This window comes from Zalophus californianus, chromosome 2 (genome assembly GCF_009762305.2).
Source record: "Zalophus californianus isolate mZalCal1 chromosome 2, mZalCal1.pri.v2, whole genome shotgun sequence".
In the NCBI taxonomy this organism is placed as follows: Eukaryota; Metazoa; Chordata; class Mammalia; order Carnivora; family Otariidae; genus Zalophus; species Zalophus californianus.
Window position 1 is genome coordinate 199749107 of NC_045596.1, and position 14882 is coordinate 199763988.

Consider the following 14882-nt stretch of genomic DNA (forward strand, 5'->3'; position numbering starts at 1 on the left):
TCCGGAATACTGTTGGTTCTAGTATGCACCCAGTAAGTTGTCTGTGAATTACAATGCCCTGTGAGGACTCGTCCAGGAACCCAACCATCGCTGAGTGTTGCTTCTATGGAAAAATTAATTCCAACTTTTTGGAGGCGAATTTATAGTCACATATTGAATTGAAAACCATTAAAATCTGAGACTATCTGTACCTTAATCAGAAACCAAGATTATCTAATAAGCACTTTCTAAATTTTTATTTAAATTCAATTAACACATAACGTGTTATTGGTTTCAGAGGTAGAGGTCAGTGATTCATCAGTCTTATATAACACCCAGTGCTCATTACATCATGTGCCCTCCTCTGGTGTCCATCCCCCAGTGACCCCATCCCCCTCCCCTCCTCCACTCCAGCAACCCTCAGTTGGTTTCCTGTGCTTAAATGTCTCTCATGGTTTGTCTCCCTCTCTGATTTTGTCTTGTTTTATTTTTTTCCTCTCTTCCCCTATGATCTTCTGTTTGTTTCTTAAATTCCACACATCGGCAAGATCATATGATGATTGTCTTTCTCTGACTGGCTTATGTTGACTAGCATAACACCCTCTAATTCCATCCATGTCATTGCAAATGGCAAGATTTCATTTTTTTTTAAGATTTTATTTATTTATTTGAGAGAGAGAATGAGAGACAGAGAGCATGAGAGGGAGGAGGGTGAGAAGGAGAAGCAGACTCCCCGCTGAGCAGGGAGCCCCATGCGGGACTCGATCCCGGGACTCCAGGATCATGACCTGAGCCGGAGGCAGTCGCTTAACCAACTGAGCCACCCAGGTGCCCTCATTTTTTTTTTTTTTTTTTGATGGCTGAGTAGTATTCTAGTGTGTGTGTGTGTGTGTGTGTGTGTGTGTGTGTGTGTGTATCACATCTTTATCCATTCATCTGTCAATGGACTTCTGGCTCTTCTGGCTCTTTCCATAGTTTGGCTGTTGTGGACATTACTGCTATAAACATTGGAGTGCAGGTGCCCCTTCAAATCACTACATTTGTATCTTTGGGGTAAATACCCAGTGGTGCAATTCCTGGGTCTTAGGGTAGCTCTATTTTCAACTTTTTGAGGCACCTCCATACTGTTTTCCAGAATGGCTGCACCAGCTTGCATTCCCACCAACAGTGTAGGAGGGTTCCCCTTTCTCCACATCCCCACCAACATCTGTCATTTCCTGACTTGTGAATTTTAGCCATTCTGACTGGTGTGAGGTGGTATCTCATTTTGGTTTTGATTTGTATTTCCCTACAAGTGATGTTGAGCATTTTTTCATGTGTCTGTTGGCCATTTGGATGTCTTCTTTGCAGAAATGTCTGTTCACATCTTCTGCCCATTTCTTGATTGGATTATTTGTTATTTGGGTGTTGAGTTTGATAAGTTCTTCATAGATTTTTAGATACTAACTCTTTATCTGATATGTCATTTGCAAATATCTTCTCCCATTCTGTCGGTTGTCTTTTGGTTTTGTCTACTGTTTCCTTTGCTGTGCAAAAGATTTTTATCTTGATGAAGTCCCAATAGTTCACTTTTGCCCTTGCTTCCCTTGCCTTTGGCAATGTTTCCAGGAAGAAGTTGCTGCAGCTGAGGTCGAAGAGGTTGCTGCCTGTGTTCTCCTCTAGGATTTTGATGGACTCCTGTCTCACATTTAGGTCTTTCAACACTGTTGGGTCTATTTTTGTGTGTGGTGCAAGGAAATGGTCCAGTTTCATTCTTCTGCATGTGGCTGTCCAATTTTCCCAACACCATTTTTTGAAGAGACTGTCTTTTATCCACTGGACATTCCTTCCTGCTTTGTCGAAGATTAGTTGACCATAGACTTGAGGGTCCATTGTTGGGCTCTCTATTCTGTTCCATTGATCAGAATGGAATAGAATAGAGAAAATTTGTCTCAAAAACAGAATGTGTCTGTTTTTGTGCCAGTACCATACTGTCTTGATGATGACAGCTTTGTAATAGAGCTTGAAGTCCAGAATTGTGATGCCACCAGCTTTTAACAAGCAAAATTTTTAATCCAAATGTATAAGATGTCTAGTTTTCTTTTCTAGGAGTGTGCTTTTCTGGTTTTATCCATCTCCTCTTTAGTTTTTTTGGAAGAGTTTCGAACAGATTGATGTTAATTCTTCTTTAAATGTTTGGTAAAATTCACCAGTGAAGCTATATGGTCCTGGTCTTTTCTTTGTTGGGAGATTTTAGATAATTGATTCAGTCTCCTTATTAACATCAGTCTGTTAAGATTTTCAATTTCTTCCTGATTCAGTCTTGTAGGTTGTAGGATTCTATGTATTTTTCCATTTCTTCTGGGTTGTCCAGCTTGTTACTGTATAACTGTTCATACTAACCTCTTATGATCCTTCATATTTATGTAGTATCAGATGTAATTTCTCCTCTTTCATTTGTAATTTTGTTCATTTGGGTCCTTTTCCTTTTTTTTTTTTTCCTTTGTTAGCCTAGCTAAGCATCAATTTAGTTTATCTTTTCAAAGAACCAACTCCTAGTTTGGGTAATCTTTTCTATTGTTTTTCTGTTCTCTATTTAATTTACCTCTGCTCTTTAAATATTTTTTATTATTTCCTTCCTCCACTAACTTTGGGCTCAGTTTGTTCTCATGGGAGTTGCCTTATATGTAACTCCCCTCCTTTCTCTTCTGACTTTGACAATGTACTTATAATGTGTCTTGGGGTAACCTTATTCAGGTTCAATCTATTTGGGGTCTGTTGAGCCTCATGGATCTAGATTTCCATTTGTCTCCTCAGGTTCAGGAACCTTTGGGGCATTATTGCTCTAAATATACTTTCTGGCCCATTCTCTTTATTTTCTCCTGGAATTTCCATGTGAATTTTTTTTCTTTTTACTGTGACCCATAATTTCCATAGGCTTTCTTCACTCTTTTTTTTTCTTTTTTTTCCCTCTGATTGGGTAATTTCCAATGTCCTATCCTTCAAATTTCTGATTGTTTCTTCTATCTCGTTGTCTACTTTGAAACTATTGAATTCTTTAGTTCAATTATTGTACATTTCAACTCTAGGAGTTTTTGTTATTTGTTTGTTGGTTTTGTTTTGATGATTGGTAGTTTCTTGTCAAGCTTCTTGTTTTGCTCATTAAGAAAATATGGGACATTTCATGGATGTGCATGTTATCCTGTTTAAGGGCCATGCTAGTCTTCTCTTGACTCTTCCAATTTTAGTAAATATGCTGCTAAAGCATGCACCAAATGATAAAAATACAACATAGTGAGCTTATAAATTAAGTATATATGTGTGTGTGTGTGTGTGTGTGTGTGTGTGTATGCTTTCTATCACTATATATAACTCTCCATTGTTGGGGCATGTAAGTGGCTCAGACACTTAGCCAGTGTCCGATTCCTGGTTTCAGCTCAGGTCATGATCTCATGGGTCATGAGATTGAGTCCTGTGTAGGGCTTCACACTCAGCAGGGAGCCTTCTTGAAGAATCTCTTCCTCTGCCCCTGCTCCCACTCATGAGCGCACACACACACACACACACACACTCTCTCTCAAACAAATAAATAAAACTTTCAATAAAAAATAACTCTCCAGGGGTGCCTGGGTGGCTCAGATGATTAAGCATCTACCTTTGGGTCTGGGATAGCATCTGATCTCCAGGCCCTGGGATAGAGCCCTGTGTAGGGCTCCCAGCTCAGCGGGGAGTATGCTTCTCCCTCTCCCTCTGCCTCTCCCCCAGATTGTGCTCTCTCTGTCTCTCTCTCTCTCTCAAATGAATAAATACAATTAAAAAAAATAACTCTCCATTGTTGAATAAGTTTTTTTAATTAAGGAATGCAGCTATGTAGTCTGTTCTGCCAGAATGATTTAAATATTATGTTGTTAAATGTGAGGCTAATCCATTTTGATTTATAAATTCATGAGGATATTTTTTTCTGATAAAAATAGCTATTTATGTTTCACGGATTTTTCTTTGTAAAAGGATTATTAAATACCAGGAAAAAATATATACTTTTACTAAATAGATATAGAATACTAAGGACAAAGGACACTTGAAAATCCTTAAGACCAGCTTCCTCACTAAAATAAAAAAAAAAAAACACAATGGGGCGCCTAGATGGCATAGTGGAGTAGGCTCTGACACTTGGCATCAGCTCAGGTAATGAGAGAGAACCCTGGGTTGGGCTGCACACTGAGCACAAAGTCTGCTTAAGACTCTCTTTGTCCCTCGCCACTGCCGCCCACTCTCTCTCTCTCTCAAATAAATAAATCTTTAAAATATTTAAAAATACATAAATATTAACATACATGTACATATACATACATGCAATATTTTATCTGCTACCGTGTGCTAGGAATGGGGCCATTCACTATAGCCTATTATAAGTAACAAGTGAGAGATAATTTACTAGGGTTTGTTAAAAGTTAAGGTCTTAGGCAAAGATCATTTTCACAGAATACTATATTTTGAAATTAACTTATTTTTTATTTATTTTAATATTTTATTTATTTATTTGACAGAGAGAGAGAGCGAGCTCAGGAGCACGAGCAGGGGGAGTGGGAGAGGGAGAAGCAGGCTTCCCGCGGAGCAGGGAGCCCGATGCGGGGCTCGATCCCAGGACCCTGGGACCATGACCTGAGCCGAAGGCAGACGCTTCGCACTGAGCCACCCAGGCGCCCCTATTTATTTATTTATTGAAGTTGACTTTATACTACCTTGATAAATCTCTCTGAGAGAGGAAAAGGAAAAATAAGGAAGAATTAAGGTGACATATGAGAGGAGAGAAGTCAGATATTTTAAATACTTTCAGATTACATATAAAGTGATACTGATTCACAAAGGTATCCATATTTATATTTTACTAACTAGGACGTCTTGGACTAGTACATTTCTGGACACTCTCTTCTTGAAATTGTTTCTTTCTCTTTAGGAAAAAAAAACTATTTTAAAAGTTGGTTATATTACCTATGTCCAGCCCTTCGCTGGTCTTTCTTGAGCCCAGTCTCATTAAGCTCCTGCCCTTCCCTCCATACTGCTCCAAACTAACTCTAGGCAGGTCACAGTCTAGGGCCAGGTAGTCAGATTTGCTGGTCCATACTCAGTTGTACACCTTGACCTGTCCATAGCACCTGACACAGCTGATCACGTCTTCCTCTCTCAACGCTGCCTTCACTGCCGACTTGGACACCATTTGATGGTTCTCATCTTGCTTACTCTTGCCTCCTCAGTGCCTTTACTGATGCCACTTAGTGTCCCTCACCCTTGAATATTGGACATCTCAAGATCTGCTCTTTTTCCCATTGATATTCACTCTGTCTTGTAGCTTGAAATCCTATAGTCTATAGGTTGACCTTTTCCAAAAATTTCTTTAGTCAGATTTCTCCTCTGAACTCCACATGCATATATCTAATTGTCTACTTGACATCTCCATTTACATGTTCAGTAGGCATTTCAAACATAACGTCCAAAACAGACCTATATTTTCTCTCCAAAACCTGTTCCTAACATCTTCTTGGTAATTTGTCTTTCAGCTCCTTAAGCTAAAACACTTTATAGTTATTTCTAACTCTACTCTATCTCTCATACTCAACATCTATCTATCTATATCTATATATCTATATAGATATACTCTCTATATATACTCTACTCATCATAGGCAGTATCCAACCTTCCACCACCTCTACTATTAATCACAATAGAGGTCTCAGCAACCATCATGTCTTGCCTGAATTATTGCAATTCTCTCCTGATTTTCTTACTTTTGTTTTTGCCCTTGTTCAGTTTATTATCAATACAGAAACTGGAGTGATTCTTTTTATTTTTAATTTTTTAAAGATTTTTATTTATTTATCTGTCAGAGAGAGAGAGAGGCAGGCAGAGGGAGAAGCAGACTCCCCGCTAGCAGAGAGCCCGAGGCGGGGCTCGATCCCAGGACCCTGAGATCATGACCTGAGCTGAAAGCAGACACTTAACTGACTGAGCCACCCAGGTGCCCCTGGAGTGATTCTTTTTAAATTCTGTACATCACTCTTTCACTCAAAACCTTCCAGTAACTTGTCCTCTGTCTCAGTAAAAAATCAAAAGTCCTAATGGTGTTCTTCAAGGCTCTGTGTAAACCTCCCCCATCACTCCTTGATCTCATGCCCTGCTGCTCCCACTCCACACTGCCCTAGCTCATCAGTGTCCTTGCAGTTTCTCAAACATGTCAAGCACACTCTCTGTCTCAGGCCTTTTGCCTTCTTTGTCTGAAATGATCTCCTCTCAGATATGTGCAGGCTTACTTGCCATGTGCTGTAGATCTGTGTTCAGCCTTGTCTGGGAGCAAACACCTTCCTTTCTTCTATACCCATTACCCCAGATTAGTGTTTCTCCACGTTACTGCCACCATGGGACATGCAAACAGTCATTGATTTCTGTGTTGCTTCTGACATTGCACTAGAAGACAAGTAAGGGCAGGGGCTGTGTCTGTTTCATTCACTATTTTATAGCCAATCTTGGAACTTTGTTTGGAACATAGCAGATGCTCAAAAGTATTTGTGGAATGAAATCAGAATGGAATACTTACCTTCAGAGTTGTGAGGGAAAAAATAATGCTAAAGAACTAAAGTGACTGACAAACTTAACATAATGTCTTCCAGGTCCATCCATGTTGCTGCAAACGGAAGGATTTCCTTCTCTTTTGAGGCTGAATAATATTTTGTTGTATGGATAGACTGTGTCATCTTTAGTAAATGAGTCATTCATCTGCCCATGCACCTTTAGTTTGTTTCCATATTTTGGCTATTGTAAATAATGCATGATTCCTCCTAAATGAGGCATCTAAAATATTCAAAGGTATAGAAGTAGACAATTTGATGATGATTATCATGGGCTGGGGGAGGACAACATGGACAATTCTTGTTCAATGGGTATAAAATTATGGATATACAAGATGAGTATGTTTCAGAGATTTGCTGTACACCATAGTTCCTGTAGTTAACAATAAAAAATTGGGCACTTAAAAATTTATTAAGAGGATAGATCTCATGTTAAGTGTTTTTCCTGCAAAGAAGGGGGGGTGGGCACAAGGATACTTTTGGAAGTGATGGAAATGCTTATTACTTTGATTGCGGTGATAGTAACATGAGAGTATGTCTATGACCAAACTCATTGAATTGTATGCATTAATTACGTGCAGATTTTTGTGCCAATTATATCTCAATAAAGCTGAAGAAAAAAGAAAAATAAATAATACTAAAGAACTTAGACAGTACCTGACAAATATTAGTTAATCAATAAAGGCTAAGTATGGATGTTAAGGTCAGTCAGAACCCTTAGGACTGAAATGCTTCATAATAATATAACTCTAGAGGAATTTCTATAGGGAATAAAAATGTCTGGTTAATTTTCTTAAAAGGATATGGGGCAAAGTAAAATAAATAATATGCATGCACAGATACAGAAGTAGATGATTAGGAACAAATTTCAACTTTAAAAAATGATGTTAAGCTGTGTCTAAAAAATAAGACCTTTTGTTTTTAAGGAGATTCAGTGTATAGCACCAGTGTGAGGCAAAATCTCCAGGTATTTATAACAAAAACTGTTAGTACCTAATTTAATTAACTCCCTCTGCTGTGTTGTCAAATGAGAGAGTTGCTTTGTATGTAAGTTAAATCAGGAGATGTTGGTTAAAATTCAGAGTTTAATAACTCTGAAACATTGGGTGAAGGCATTTTTCTCAAGAGTAAGCCATCATTGTGCCACCTGCAATTCAGCTTAATTTCCAAGTGGGAGACCTCTGTCTGCAGTAAACAAGTTTACAAACAACTCAAACCAGGGAAAAGTCCACTTAGAAGAAAGCACTGTGCTATACACAACAGGGATCACCAGAGTACAGCACTATTTTGTTTCATATATGTATATAAGGAAGATTTAGAAGATGGGTTCTCAGTCTAGGAACAAGGTATGTAGAACAGAAGAGTTACCATATGAGCGTGACGTGATTGTGGCTGATTTAAAGGAAATCATTTTCTAACGGTTTGATTAGGGAAAATTGTCCATTGGATTCTCAAGGTAGCTTGACACAACTTGAGTTTTCCATCATGTTCTATAGGTATTTTCTTTCCCTTTTCTTTTGTAATAAAGGGCCAGGGACTCTTATTTTCAGAATGTTATATATCCTTTTTTTATTTTTAAAAATTTTTATTATTATGTTCAATTAGCCAACATAAAGTATATCATTAGTTTTTGATGTAGTGTTCAATGACTCATTAGTTGTGTATAACACCCAATGTTCACCACAACTCATGCCCTCCTTAATATTCATCACCCAGTTACACCACCCCTCCACCCCACTCCCTTCTGTAACCCTCAGTTTGTTTCCCAGAGTCCAGAGTCTCTCATGGTTTATCTCCCTCTCTGATTTCTTCCCATTCAGTTCTCCCTGCCTTCCCTTGTGGCCCTCCGAACTATTCCTTATGTTCCACATATGAGTGAAACCATATGATAATTGTCTTTCTCTGCTTCACTTATTTCACTTAGCATAATCCTCTCCAGTTCCATCCATGATGATGCAAATGGTGGGTATTCATCCTTTCTGATGGCTGAGCAATATTCCATTGTACACATGAACCACATCTTCTTTATCCATTCATCTGCTGAAGGGCATCTCTGCTCCTTCCACAGTTTGGCCATTGTGGACATTCACAATCCCATATTTTATTTGGTTTATAAGTGTGTGAAAAGATCACCCAATGGTGAGGGACAGTGAAAGGAGCAGTTTTGAGGATTTGGGGTAAGATAGAGCTGTTTGAATTCAATCTGTGACCAAGTTACATGACCTCAGAGCCATACTTTCCCTGGCATGTATAAGGTGAGAATCTTCACAGGTGCCATTCATAGAGTTTTTATGTGTGGCCCTCTTTCTGTAACCTCTGCACTGCTTTCAGCACTAGAAATAGAGATTTGGACACACACAAATATCCACTGTCATCAAAACTTCTAACCCAGTGGGTGAAGACATAAACCTGCAAACAAATAACATACACGTTTTGTCAACAAGATAAAACCAAGGATAAAGCAAAGGCTGAAGGGAAGGAGCGGTGTTGTTTCATCTGTGCTAGTCATGGAGGTCTTCTGGGAGAAAGAGTGGAAGGTTTAATGAACAAGGGGTGGCCTGGTGGGGATCACTGCAGGTGGAGACATCAGCAAGTGCCAAAGCCCTAACCAGAGGAGGTGGGCGTTGGAGGGAGAGACACATTGTTATCTATAGGTGGAGGGTGACAGGTTGGGGTAGGATTGTCTGAGAAGTCTCTCAGTGATGGCGGAATGGACAGCTGCCTTTCAGGCTACATGGGTTTGGATTTTATCCTAATTGCAAGGAGAAACTACTGCAGCATTTCTGGAAGAAGTGTACTTTGATTAGTTTGGAACCTTTAGGAAATTTCTGTGGCTACTGTGTGCAGAACCATTTGTGGGTGAGGCAAGAATGGAAGTCATTTTAGCATTCCTGGTGAGACCACCCATTCCCAGTGCTGGGGGAGAGGTGTGGAGGCTGTGGAGAGCGTGGACAGAGAGCTAGCAGGACTGCTGATGAACCGGGTACAGGCGTGATGGATTGTTGCAGGCTCTGCTGCGTTGCTAGAGGGGATGAGGCCAGGCTGACTGCCTAGGATAGAGCTATGTACCTTCACTGGGTGATGGAGACCAGAGGTGATGTGAGCGCATGTACCATCCCAGGTGGGCTGTTACATTGGGTTCCAGTTGGCGGTTACCATGTGGGAATGGTACATAAGCTCTACTCAACCCATCTCCTAATATTTCAAGGGAAGTTGTAAATCTAGAATTTCATGTGTAATCCTCATTTCCAAGGATTGGTTCAGAAACTTGAAACACTCTGCTTTTTAAACTCTGCAGGTAGGATGGAGCCAGATGGACACGAGTTTTGCATCCTAAGCATAAAAAGTGCTTAGCGCAGTGTCTCATGAACTTTTCTCTAACAAGGATATGATAAATGTCAGACTACATCATTACCCTTGGTAAATAAACAGCTTTAATGAAAGAAATACTCATTATTCTATATTCAGGAAAATTAAAAGGAACATCAATGATGAAATATGGGAGAGGAGGATGTTGAATTAATTAAAAAGTGTTTATTGATTCTACGCTATCCAACCAAGTTTGTGCCAAGTGCTAATGGATGAAACATCTTCAACTGGTTAAGTGTCCCTGATTTCTTGCCCTACAATTTCCAGCTACCACGAGTAGTTAAAAATGTTTTGATTCTTGATAATGTGTGAGGTGATACATGATTGTGCAAACATAAAGTGTTGTAAATCAACCTGAATGTGTGTGAAAAAAAGATGCTCCATAATGTCATGAAAGCAAATGCAACGCCCATCATTATGTCATTGTAACAGCAAAGTCATCTAAAACAAACATGTAAATATTAGTGGGTTTTTTTGTCTACACATTTATGAACCATTGTCTTAAATTCCTGAGGAAATCATTTTAAATATTTTTTTCCTACATTGCAATTGGCTAATATATTATGCATGGTCAGTTTCTGGAATGCAGTGGGTGCAGTATGTGGTATTATTGCCTGATACCTTACGTTGTATAAAACAAACACCCCAAACAAAATATCACAGAGCTGTGATAGGAACATAAGCCATATAAGAAAGGAAGAATTCAACTCATTGTTCCCTAATGCTGCATGGGAAGGCTCTCAATAAATCCTGAGTCCTGCCAAGTCAGATTTCGTTTTCTCAACCTGGATTTCTCATCTGAAATACAGAAGACAGACAATGTCCGGGTGCCTGTTTCCAACCCCCCTCCATGGACGGCACACAGCTGGTAACATTCCAGCTGCTGAAGAGGGCAGTTGATCCGTAAGATACAGGGGCACCTTGGGGCATCAGGGCTTGTCTCCCACGTAACCCATAACCCGGGAAGAGAACATGCTCTAAGGGTAAACATTTTTTTTTTTTTTTTTTTTGCATTCCTCAGTGACTACATTTCTGACCACTGCCACTAGATGGTAGTGACAGTTCACACTTCCATATTACAGCTATTATCCATACTAGGTGTTATGAAAATTATAAACACCATTTATTGAGTTTCTACTATGAGCCAAAACCGTGCCTCATGTTGACAACTATCCCATAGGGGAAATAAGGTAAGCCCCAGTCGTCAAAGCAGAGACTTTGCTCAGTGTCCCACAGCACACAGGTGGCCTTGTCTTCTGTCTCCACGCACATTCTTCCAGTTCCATTTGGCAGACCCCTGAGTGATGGAATTCCAAAACCTCCCTTTTGTGTTTAGGTGAAGTAGGGCCAGAAGCTGCCCTTTCAAGTGTGTTGTAAAGAAATGGGATTAAATCAATACAGGTGCACATCATACACACAAACTGATGAACTCACCTCATGTAGAATTCATATTGATGCTTCCACATGTGAGAAGCGAAGCTGCCATTGTCTGTGTGCATAACCCTGCAGTCTCAGGTTCTCCTGGCCAGAGGCTGGTGCACGGTAACGACCACAATCACATGTAACACTCACTGGATGTTTCCTACATGCCAGAATTCACGTACCCGTAACTTCAGTTAATCCTCACAGGAATCCTACAGGCATGAACTCCAAGAATTCCCTTTGACACGTAGGAACGGTAAGAAGTAGATAGACTCAGTGACTTTTCCAGGATCTCCGACACACTGTAAGAAAGGGTTTTGGGATTCAGATCTATGCTGACTTTTACACACGGGACACCAGCCATGAGTTCTCATTCTTGTTAGCTGGATCAAGATCATGACCAGCCACAGAGAAGGGTGATGATGTCCTTCTACCAGCGCATACTTGCTCTGTAGCCAAACACACATAATTGTTCTCATGCAGGAATGTGCGTTACAATTAGAATCTTGGGCTTTGTAGCAAGACAGGTTTGGGTTCAAATCCTAGTGGCAGTTACTTTCTGCTTCTGATCACCAGGGTTCCCCCCACCTCTCTGTAATTCCAAGAAAGATGTCAATAATGAGTCCACCTTACAATGCAGTTGTAAAAATTACAAATAGCATGCAAATCCCCTTGCATAGCACAAAGCACATACTAGGTGCTCACAGTGGTATTTTAATTACTATTATTTTATAAATTTTACATTGGAAAAAGCAATCTAGTAGAATAATTCCTGGAATGAGTACTACATTTGTTTGGAATACTTGTTCAAGCTGAACTGTGTTAGAAACTGAAACTCTTGTGTACAGGATTTCTGGAAAAATTGTAGCAAAGGGAGAGACACTGGTCTGCCTTCAAGGAATAAAGAATATTTTATTGGCCCTGTAAAGAGGGCTTAGAGTAGAGGGGATAGGTGGAGAGGTAGCGAGGAGGTACAGGTGTCCTCCCAAATGTCCTTAAAATCTTCAGGAAAGTTACACTGTGCTTGTTGAAGGAATTTGCTTTGTAAAAAACTGTGAAGAGAAGAACTTCTCACCCAGATTAACATGGGGCCAGCGTTCATTGTCCCTGCGGTGCAACACATTACCACACACTTGGCAGCCTACAGCTCCACCATCCTCAACCCACACTTTCTCTAGGTCCGAAGGCTGGCGCGGTGAGGCTGGGTTCTCTGCTCAGGTTCTCAGAAGTCTGAAATGAAGATGTTGGCCAAGCTAGAATCCCATCTGGAGTTTAGTGGCCTTTTGGGGACTAATTCAGATTGTTTGCAAAATTCAGTTCCTTGCAATTGTAGGACTGCAACCCTCAGTCACGTTCTTGTTGGCTGTTGTCTGCGGGTCCTCTCGGCTACATGAGGACAACTTCAGGCCAAGCCAAGGGACCATCTCATACGATGGCAGCAAGTTCTTCACGGCAGGAGAATGCTTCTCCAGGTGACGCCAGTGGAGTCACATGTATTGTAGGGTAATGAAGGGAGCAACTATCCCATATAACGTGACCTGATCAAGGGAGAGATTGCCCCATGACGCCCACAGACCTTGACCACACTGACCTGAGGAGATTACCCAGGGTGGGTACGCAGGGAATTCTGCCTACAACAGGGCCAAAGACCACATCCACTGAGAGAAAAACGTTTGCAGAGAACTCAAACTTGGGGGAAGCACTGAGTGAGCATTCTTCGCTGGTAGTGCTGGTCCTCTGCTGAGGCCTGAATACAGTCAACAAAGAGAGAGTAGTTATTGTAAATACAGGCCATCAGAGAGGAGAAGAACCCAAAAAGTTATTTGGGGTTCCTTAAGTTAGGTGAATTGAAGAAATCACACATAAAAAAAAAAGAAAGAAAGTGTATATAATAGAAAAGTGTTAAGATTCACTATGAAATCATTCTTTAATTAGTTATGTAGTTAAAGGTAAGGGGATGACTGCCCAAGCCTGTTGTATCATCTGTAAAACCTTCCTTTCAGGGCTGGATAAATGAGTTTTATCTGTCTTTCTCTGTCATCTATCTATCTGTCATCTATCTATCTGTCTATTATCTATCTCGATCATGTGCCTAATCATCTATCTCTCTATCATCTGTCTATTATCTACCTATCATCTATCTATCATCTATGTATCATCTATCATCTGTCCATCATTCTTGTATATTGCTGCCGTATAGTAAATACTAAATTCAAAACAGGAATTAGACTTCCCCCTGGAATATTTAATTATATAACTCTACCTTTAGACAAGTTACAGGCTGACTGTAGCTACTCTGCTTCCCCTACCCCTACGCAGCCCCATTTTAAGGAGTGCTCATCCTCTATAGCTCTGTTTTCTTTTGAAAATTTAGTTTGAAAACATCTGTTTTATACTTCACCCAACAACAGCAAACTGCACTTTTTTTTCTGATGTGTACATGGAAGCTTCTCCAGGATAAACCATGTGTTAGGCCAGAAAACAGAATTCTTAAAGAATTTTAAATGTTTGAAATCATGCAAAGGATCTTTTCCAATCACAATGAAATGAAACTAGAAATCAATAGCAGAACAAAGACATGACATTTTGTGAAATTTAATATGTGAAATTTAACATCAGCTTTCAAAGAACCACTGAGTCAAAAAGAAATCAGAAAGGATAGTAGAAACTAACTTGAGACAGCTGAAAATGAGAGCCTGACACACAAAAGCTTATGGGAAACTGCAAAAGTGGAGTTGAGAGGGAGATTCATAGCCGCGAACAATCGCTTTAAGAGGATCTCGAATCAACAACCTAACTTTATGTCATAAGGAACTAGGAAAAAAACAACCAACTAAATCCAAAGCTAAGGGAAGGAACTGATTAATACAGAGTAGAGCTAAGATAAATAAAATAGAGGAGAGAAAATCAACATAACCAAGAGTTGTTTCTTCCAACCCAGATCAACAAAATTGACATTTAGTGAGATGGGACTATAAAAATGTTCATTTTGGAATGGAACATTCAAAATGCATGATTGTGCCCCATTCTTCTTATTCTCATTGATAAAAAGTCCTAACAAAAAGAACAACAAAGAAAGAGATAAGGCACATCATTATTAGGTATGCAAATAGATATTGTGCATGCACTTGTGAACACCATTTCTGTGAGTAGGGAGGCACTGGTCATTCACAGTGTACCCTGCTCTCCCGTTGCATACAACCAATTTACTGCCCATGGACTCAGACAGTGACGGACGACAGGGATGGGAAATTCAAGGCAAGCGTCGCTTGGAAGATAAAGAAACACAGATGCACTGTGCAGGATTAATTTCAGTTTTGTGTGGATGAGACATCAACAACAATATTCTGCAAGATGTATTTATAAATATAAATGGGTTCATGAACTCTTCTGGGGAGTTAGTACACTTTCCCCAAATCGAGCTCTGTGCTTTTGACAACTCATGAACGAAGAGTCAGAAAGATGTTTGTTCTTGCCCTGGTTGTGCTATTATATCACGAGGTCTTGGAA

General features: G+C 39.9%; 1 protein-coding gene and 1 non-coding gene across 2 annotated transcripts in view; one reads left to right on the plus strand and one right to left on the minus strand.

Moving 5' to 3' along the window:
• Positions 1-14882, plus strand: part of CSMD1 (CUB and Sushi multiple domains 1) — a 2028797-nt gene that overhangs the window by 1489195 nt on the left and 524720 nt on the right. The window lies entirely within an intron of this gene.
• On the minus strand, positions 3125-3226 carry LOC113926093. The gene has a single exon (XR_003521173.1). It is a non-coding gene; the product is annotated as a U6 spliceosomal RNA (small nuclear RNA).